The sequence below is a fragment of the Elephantulus edwardii genome, unplaced genomic scaffold, assembly GCF_000299155.1.
Source record: "Elephantulus edwardii isolate Elephantulus edwardi_28Jun2011 unplaced genomic scaffold, EleEdw1.0 scaffold00070, whole genome shotgun sequence".
In the NCBI taxonomy this organism is placed as follows: Eukaryota; Metazoa; Chordata; class Mammalia; order Macroscelidea; family Macroscelididae; genus Elephantulus; species Elephantulus edwardii.
In genome coordinates this window covers 7,589,376-7,599,130 of record NW_006399820.1, presented here as the reverse complement: position 1 = coordinate 7,599,130, position 9,755 = coordinate 7,589,376, and positions in this window count along the sequence as shown.

The window sequence follows — 9,755 nt, the reverse complement described above, 5'->3', positions numbered from 1 at the left end:
TGACAGTCACTGTTTCAGGCCATCATGTATTGTGAAACATTATATTTCACCCAGTACCCCAACCAGCATAGGCAATTGTTTTGATTTCATTTTAGAGAACACATTCACAAATAACATTTCAGCATTAACCTTGGCTGTTGCCTACCACTTTCTTTAGGCATTGATCCTTCTTCCAATATTATAAATGTTTCTGTTACCAAGTAGGTGAATGGTTGGTTTTAATAGATAAATATATAGATAGAAAAATGCATGATAAGTGTACATTGATCTTCATTTATCTATTATCTCTATATCTAGGTATAATTTTATTTTTTTATTTTTTTTATTTTGTGTGCGTGTACCGTCAAATCAGATCTGACTGGTACAGGAGGATATTACGCCTCCTTCTCCGGCAGAGCATCTGGTGGATCCGAACCGTGTTCCTCTGGGATTGCAGTGCAGCATCTTGCCACTAGGCCACCAGAGCTCCCCAATCTAGGTATAGTTTTAAAGATAATTTGATTATGCTTCTTCCCAGTTAGGACAGGATTTATGTCCTACTAACAACAACAACAACAATCTCATAGAGTCACTCACACCATTATGTATTCATGGCCTAGACACTCTTCTAAGTGGTAAAAGTATAGTAGTAAAACAAAGAAACAGCTTATCTGCTCTCATTGATCATCTTTCTAGTTATATATTTGGGGTAAAGAGCTTTCTAGGTAGAGTGAAGAACAAAGGTAAAGACCTCAGATCAAGAATGGGGTTGGTGTCTTCTATGAACAATTAAAAGACCAATGAAGGTAGATAACAGAAATAAAAAGGAACTATATGGTCATAGCAGTGTGGAACACTCAGGCTTTTACAGCTATTTTTTAACTCTAATTAAGATGGAAAATCCTTGAGGAACGTTAAGCAGAACAGATATGTGATCGAACTTATGTTTTAAAAACATTCCCATGACTTGGTCAGTACAAATCAGTAGTTAGTAAATCTTTATATATAGGCCAAATATTAATTATTTCATGGCTCACCAAGCCATGTGGTCTCAGTTGCAAGTACTCAACTGTCCCATGGTAATATAAAAGCAACCGGAGAGAATATTTAAATGAATGGGTATGTGTAGCTATAAAACTTTACCTAAAAGGGCAGGTATTTGATTCACATAGTACTCTGGCCACTAAAATTGACCATTCTCAATTGGTTTTTAATTGCCTCTATGAGAAGAGTGTATCTGCATCACCTACCGTTTATTACATATTCAGTGTAGTGATATTTTTATAATTTTTTATTTTTATATTTTTATAAGTGTAATATTTTTAAATTATTTTTTTAATCCATGTGTTCTATTTGCATAGCTCATATACTGAAAGTCATGGATATGATTCAATCTTTATTACCATTTTCAAAAGACCTTTCTATTGAAACCATTTATAGAATTGTATAAATTCTTAGTATCAAGATTTCTACACCACTTTTGAGAATGGGCTGTGGTGGTTACTGCATTTATCCTGAGCCATAATTGCTCTGAAACCATTTCCTCTATTTGGACCAGCCCTCCACTGTGTAGGAGAAGTGTAACACAGGTCTCAGATGGGATCCATATCAAAAACTTAACATTTCCGATGTTGTGATATGCCCACAAGTCGAAGCCAACTCATACCTGAGTCTCCAGTGGCTTTTCTGAGACTATAAATCACACAGGATGAGATTGCCCATCTTTTCCTTGCAAAGCAGCTGGTGGTTTCAAACCACCTGCCTTTGAGTTGGTAGTGTGACTCCTTACCTTTAAGTCATCAGGGCTTCCTGATAGCCATATTAAAAAAAAAAAAAAAAAGAAAGAAAGAAATGGTAGAAATGAATTCTAATATGTTGCCCTTAACTCATTATGTCTAAACTATTATCATTTCAGTAGAAAATCAATTCAAGAATTATTAATAGGATAGGGTATAGTCTTCATTTCAGACATAGGAAATTATTGAAATCTGGATGTGTTGTGGAATATGGACTCTGCTCTATTGCTGCTTAATATACTGTTTCCTGCATATTCTCTCTCAAATTCTTTGCTGACTAGTTGGAGCTGTTCCACTGCTGATGCTCCAGTGGGTTTTCAGAGGTTATAAATTGCATGGGAGGAGCTAGTCTGTGAAAAAAGTTTGTTTCTTGAAAATGAGTACCGGTATGGAGTAGAGATTCGGCTTCTTCTTGCTGCCCTCTGGTTAATTCAGTTAATTGTGTTAATTGATTAACACAAAATTTTAGAGGAGGACTTTTAGTATTTAATATGTTTCTGTTTTCCTAAATATTATTTTCTCCAATTATGTTCCACATATGCTGAGTGGTAACAAACGTTGAGTAACAAAGTCATCTCCCCTGACACTCCACTCCCATACCCAGTCCAACGAGGGCCTTTTCTAGCACAGTGCTCTAGGGGCTTGCAAGGTAGTTTCTACTTGAAGCAAGACTCAGACTTCTTAAGACCCAACTTGTAAATAGAGATCAGAACTATCCATTCTTACTAATCTGTAATCAATCCCCATGTGGCAAAATTATTTGGAGCTTTTATAAGGAACAAAAGTTTTATATGAATTAGGAAAACACCTAAATTTTTATATGCTTTTTATAAAAAAATAGAAATATGAGAATATAAATTTGGGGAGTTTTGGGGAAAGCAGAAGGGCTATAAATAAAAACTTACAGAGTCAATTGATTGAAAATGTTGAAACTCTGAGGAACTTGTAGCCCTATAACAGGGCTTTTCTATGGCCAGTCACATCAGGAAAAGTAGTAGCTTTCCCCACCATGTCCGTGACCACAATTTTTTGCTTTACTACCTTGAGGGTCCCGGTACCGTTTACGAGTCCCAGCACAGTACACAGGGCACGTAATGGGTCTTCACAGAAAGAATTGACTTAGAATCATTTGGAGCAAATGACAATACAAAGTAGTCAGATTTGAGTATATTAGTTAGCTCCTAGAACTAATAACTAATGCCTGTGTTACAAACAAACCATTGCCTGTCTCAGACTTTGTAGATTTATAGGTAGAGTCACAGCCAATAAATTTGATCCTTAGCCAAATTATTTCAACTACGTTAAAAACAGTTTGGTAGAATGGTAGGGTGGAAGGAGCCATTTGTTTTTCAGAATTCTTTAAAGTAGAGCATTGTTGAGGTGTGTGTGTGTGTGTGTGTGTGTGTGTGTGTGTGTGTGTGTGTATGTAAACAGTGTTATTTATATCCTGATGATATAACAGTAATGTTGTTGCTATTATTGTTATGACCTATTGAGTTAGAACTAACCAATATGGCTGACCCACCAGCAAGTTTTCAGAGGCAGTAAATTGTGTGGAAGGAGATTACCCATCTTTCTCCCACAGAGAAACTGATGGATTTGTACCACAAGCTTTCAGTGCAGCTCCTTATAACACCAGTAACAACAATTAATAGTTATTCACACTTCTTTTGGCTAGGCACTATTTTAAATGTTGCTTTTAAGTGCAAGAAAGTTGATTCTGAGCCCTTGCTATCTGGCACAACAGAACTAAACGTTATTGCCTCATTTGCCATCCTCACCATCACTGCTGTGCTTGAACTTGAGCACATTGTTGCAGTCTCTGTCAGTCCATTTCCTCAAGGATCTCCTGCACTTTCTTGACCCTCCACTTGACTAAACATGATGTCCTTGTTTAGGGACTGGATCTTCCTGGTATCATCCCCAAAGTGGGTCATATGAAGTCTTGCCATCCTTGCCTCCTCCATGTCTGCAGTTCCTTCCAAACAAATTTGTTCGTATTATATGGAATTCAGTTATAGATATCAGTTACCTCTATAGAACGCATTCAACTTGTATAGCAACCTTTTAAGATAGGAATGTCTCTTGTTCCCTATCGTTCAAGAAAGAAAGCTAGTTTCTAAGAGGTTACATAGCTAAGTTACACAGTAAACAAGTGATTTTACTGGGTTTAAGTTCAAGCTCCCTACTTCCAGAGTTCTTACACCTTCAAATGTGCTTGTACATGACAGCTAGACTGGAAAAATATTTTACTAATTAACTCATATAACTACGTTAAGGGGATAGTAACAGTCTTCTGGTGAATCCTAATGATAAGTAAATATGTTCTTAATTTAAAATCTTATGATTTTTAATAAAAAAGTTTGAAAATCTTTGCTTACCTCAAATGGAAATCTTTTACAAGGAAAACAAATAGTATGCAACAATGATTGAACTTCTTCAAGAAGTAAGTACAGAATTAATTAATGCATATATAGAACATAGTATGGCAGGATAGAGCTCATGGTTAAGAAGTAAATCTTGATCCATTTATTCCTTTTCACGTCTTAAGTCTTTTTGATAGTGCTCATAGCACACACCAATCTGGTCAATGAGAAATTCAGGCTTAAGAAACTTAGAAATATCAGTCAGATGCTCTTTCATTTTTCTTGACCTGTTTTTACTCCCCGTCTTATTTCCTAACATGATTTTACAGTCCCATTGTTGATCTTACGTCTGACCTCCTGGGCACAATTTTTGCAGTCATTTTTCCCAGTGTTTAAAACTCAGTTTTCCCTAAATAGCTCTGGACTTTGTTTGTCCTACAGACTCTCAAACCCTCAGAGTCATTTGCCTTCGGGTAGGAACTTTCTGAGACCTTCCTGTAACTCTGAATCTCCCATCTGTGTTTTTGGACATTTTAAGAAACCCAAATGTACTAGTATAGTAATTCAGAATGCTTTTTGCTTAAAGATCTCTTGAGAGGCTTCCATGGGCTAATAGCTCCCCACCCATTTGACATTTTGCCCATTACATTATATGTTTCTTCCAAGGAACAAAAATATAACTCTCCCTGTCTGACAGCATGGGAGACATTCTCTTGCTGTTGCTCTCCAGGAAAAAAAAATAAAAATCTAATAATCTAACCAGACAAACTCTTGCTGAAAACTTTGACCAAATGGCATTTGTAAACTCCAAGCATAGCATTTTTCTTCTGTGAAGTATTCCCTAGCTAGAAGTGTTACAAACTTTATATGTACTGTTACCAGTTAGGTTTATGGAAAAAGAAAGTAGAAAAGCTGTAAACAGATGGATATACTGTCAAAAGTGAAATCTTGTCAACCTGGTATTTTTTTTCCCTCTAACCAAGTATAGTGAAACACTCAACACAGCTCTTGTAACTCATGCTTACGAATGAGAAAAGTTAATGGATACTTTACTCCTTAAAAGAATGACTGTTGATAACTGGATAACTCCCTTCTGTTCACTTGATAAGTTCAAATGGAAGAAATAAAATAAGAAAATATATGTTGAAATAATATATTTGCTTCCTGTGTTTCATTCAGTGCTCATATAAAACAAAATCAAGGTCCATATACAATCTATTTCTCTGTATATACAATGCCAGTAACATATAATGTATATGTACATATATATATATATATACACTGATTTGGAGTTACAATCTAAACCCATATCCATCTAGAAGATATGTGATCTACGCCCTTTGGAGTTGCCTGGGTAGTACAAGAAGCTGAAGATCTGTGCTGTTTGTCAATTCTCAGTGTCAGATTAAAAAAAAAAAAAAAAAGAAAAGTTAGACCCTCTTATTGTTGTTGTTGCTTAGCTAATCATGCTATGCCAATGTGACTTCTTTATATAGTTGTCTTATTTCTCAAGTGAACCATTATTGTCTATATATGAAGGGAAACAAGTAGTTAAATAATTTTTTTAGCATACTTATAGGTTTAAGTATAGATGGTCATATAAATGACATGTTTAAACAAAAAAAGGCTGGAGTTCTGTTCTGTTCTGTAGCTGATATTGTCACTAATTTCATTGAGGAGGACCTGAAGCGGTTGCTGCCAAAGGTCAGGGACTGCAACCTTCAGTATGGATTGAGGCTCAATATCAAGAAAACAAAGATTCTCATCACTGGACCAATTGGCAGCACCATGATGGATGGTGAAGAGATTGAGATTGTTCACAGTCTTGTTTGCTTGGCTCCACAGTCAACACTCAGGCCAACAGCAGCCAGGAAATGAAAAGACGTATTGGAATGGGAAATTCTGCAGTTAGAGACCTCTCTAAAGTACTGAAGAGCAACGATGTCAGTCTGGAGAGTAAGGTGTGCTTGATACATGCCACACATGGTCTTTGCAATCACTTGCTATGCATCAGAGACTTGGACAAAGACTAGGGAGGACTACGGAGGATATAAGGAGAATTGATGCCTTTGAGCTGTGGTGTTGGAGACTAGTATTGAATATACCCATGGACTGCTAAGAAAATGTACAGGTTTGTCTTGGAGAGGGTGAAGCGAGGCTGCTCCTTGGAAGTAAGGATATTAAAGCTTCGTCTAACATACTTTGGACATGTTTCAAGGAGGGACCGGTTATTGAAGAGAGACGTCACACTTGAGAGGGTGTAGTCACAGAACAGGAGTGGAAGAGCCTCAATGAGTGACTTTGGAATGGGAGTAGGTGTGTCAGAGACAGTGAGATTTGCACAGAATAGGGGAGGGTTTAGGGCTGTTGTATGTAGGGTCACTATGAATTGCAGGCTAATCTCATAACCTCTTATTTCCTTTCTTTTTAAAATTTTTTAAATTAATTTTAATGAAAGTTTACAGAGACATAGGGTTTCCATTCATACGTTGTTGCACTTTTCTCCCTGTCCATATCCTCCCCCAATTTGCTCTTCTCTTTGAAAAGTAAAACTTCTTTCATTGTTATACAATCCATACCCTCAAGTCGACTCCACTATACAGTCTTCATTCTAGACTCCTATCATGAAAATAATACTCGATCATATATCCCTTTTAAACAGTTCTCTCTCTCCTCTGTTTCAATGCAGTATACGTTATTTATCCCCTCCTTCTAAGTCTTCGCTCAACCCCAGTGTCAGTCTGTTTTACAACAGTGACCCTATGCAATATTTGTTCTTTTGTGACTGAGATATTCACTTAGCAAAATATCCTTCAGGGTCACCCATTTTGTATAATATTTCCTTGTTGTTGAATTTCTTATTTTCAATGCAGCATAGTATTCATTGTGCAAATATACCAAAGCTTCTCCATCCATTCGTTTGTTGATGGACACTTGGGTTGTTTCGAACTCTTTGCTATTGTGAACAAAGCTGCAATAAACATGGGTGTGCATATTTCTTTTTGGGTGACAGTTACCGTTTCTTTAGGGTATATCCCAAGTAGTGGAATTGCTAGCTCAAATGATATTTTTATTTGCAACTTTTTAAGAAAGCACCATACAGCCTTTTATAGTGGTTGCACCATCTTACTCTCCCACCAACAGTAAATAAGTGTTTCAGGTTCTCCACAACATCGCCAGCATGTGTTGTTTGCTGCTTTGTTAAATTTTGCTTTTCTTATTTGGGTGAGATGATATCTCATAGTTATTTTGATTTGCATCTCTCTTAGAGCTAAGGATTTTGAACATTCCTTCATGTGCTTGTTTGCCATGTGAATGTCTTTTTTGGTGAAGTGCCTGTTCATGTCCTGTGCCCATTTTGCAATTGGGTTATTACCTTTATCTTGTTGTTGTGCTTGAGGATTTTATAAATTCTAGATATAAGTCCCTTATCTGACATGTCATTACCAAATGCCCCCCCCCCCGGCCCCGCAAATCTCTGACTTCCTTTTTTACCCTGTTGGAGAAGTTTTTGCATGTGCGTAGGTGTTTTATTCTTAGAAGGTCCCATTTATCTATTTTATCTTCTCCTGGTTGTAGATTTTCAAGGATGCTTGGAAAACTATTTATGTTGTAGATTTGGACTTCTAGAGTTCTTACAAGCTTTTCTTTAATGAAGTTTATAGTCCTTGGTTTTAGTCCTAGGTCCATGATCCACATTGATTGGTTTTTGTGTATGGAGTGAGCTGTGGGTCTTGCTTGTGTTTTCTGCAGGTAATTTCCCTATTTTGCCAACACCATTTGTTAAAAAGGCTCTCATTTTCCCACTTAACTGATTCAATCTCCTTGTAAAACATCAGTTGGCCATAGGCAGATGGGCTGATTTCTGCATTCTCATTTCTATTCCTTTGATCTATGTGTCTGTCATTGTACCAGTACCACGCTGTCTTGAACAACAAGGCAGTGGAGTAGGATTTGAAATCATGGAGTGAGATGCCTCCTTGTTTCTCTTTTTAAGTAGTGCTTTGCTTATTCAGGGCCTCATTTCGTTCCATATAAAATTGGAGATTGCCTTTTCCATCTCGTTGAAGAATGGAATTGGTATTTGTATCGGGATTACATTGAATGTGTAAATTGCCTTTGGTAGTATTTTAATTTTCACCATATTGAGTCTTCTTACCCATGAGCAAGGGATATTCTTCCACTTCTCCAGGTCGCTCTTTTTTCTTTTTTTTGTTTCTTTTCTTTTGTAATGTTTTGTACTTTTCTTTGAATAGATCCTTTGTGCTTCTGGTTAGGTTTACTCCTAAGTATTTAATCTTGTGATTAACTATTGTGTAAGGTATTTTTTTTCTTAGCTCCAGCTCTGCATTCTCTATCACTGTACGGAAATCCAATAGATTTTTGCATGTTGATCTTGTATCCTGCCACTTTGCTGAATTGGTCAACTATGTCCAGTAGTTTTCTTGCTGAGTCTTTAGGATTTTCTAAGTATGCTATCACATCTTGTGCATAGAGAGATAATTTTACCTCCTCTTTGCCAATTTGAATATCTCTTATTTCCTTGTCTTGTTTTATTGCTATCTCCAAGATTTCTACTACAAATTGAATAGGAGAGGTGATAGTGGGCATCACTGCCTAGCTCCTGTTCTCAAGGGGAATGCCTTTAATCTTTCACCTTTGAGAAAAATGTTGGCTCCCAGGATTGCATATATCCATTTTACTATATTGAAGAAATTCCCCTCCAATCCTATTTTATTGAGTGTTCTAATCAGGAAAGATTGTTGGATTTCATCAAAGGCCTTTTCTACATAAATTGATAGGATCATGTGCTTCTTGTTCTTTGCTTTGTTAATGTGATGAATTACATTGATTGTTTTTGTTATGAATCCCACTTGGTCATGGTTAATTTTTTTTTAATGTATTGTTGGAGTCTATTGACAACATTTTCATTCAGGATTTTTGCATCAATGTTCATGAGAAATATTGGCCTGTAGTTTTCTATTTTGGTAGTGTCTATAGTTAGCTTTGGTATCAAGGATATGTTGCTTCATAGAATGAATGAGTCTGGGAGAATTCCATCTTTTTCTCTTTTCTGAAATAGTTTGTGTGGAATTGGTGACAGAAGTTCTCTGCATGTTTGATAAAATTCACTTGTAAAACCATCTGGTTCAGGGCTTTTTTTTTTACTGTTGTTGTTATTGTTATGTGCCCTCAAATCGTTTGCGACTCATAGCTACCCTATGCACAACAGCCCTAAACCCTGCTCTATCCTGCGCCATCCACACTGCCTCTGACACACCCATCCCGATTACCCCAGTCACTGAATCAGTCCATCTCATAGAGGGTTTTCCCCTCCTGCGCTGTCCGTCCTCCCTCCCAAGCATGATGGCACTCTGTCCCTCCTGGCAACATGTCCAAAGTAGGTCAGACGAAGCCCCAGAATCCTTGCCTCCAAGGAGTAGCTGGGTTTAATCCTCTCCAAGATGAATCTGTTTGTTTTCCTGGCAGTCCATGGTACGTTCGGTACTTTTCTCCAGCACCACCTCTCAAAGGCATCAACTCTCCTTCTGTCCTACCTAGTCATTGTCCAACTCTCTGATGCATAACATGCTATTGCAAAGACCATGGCCTG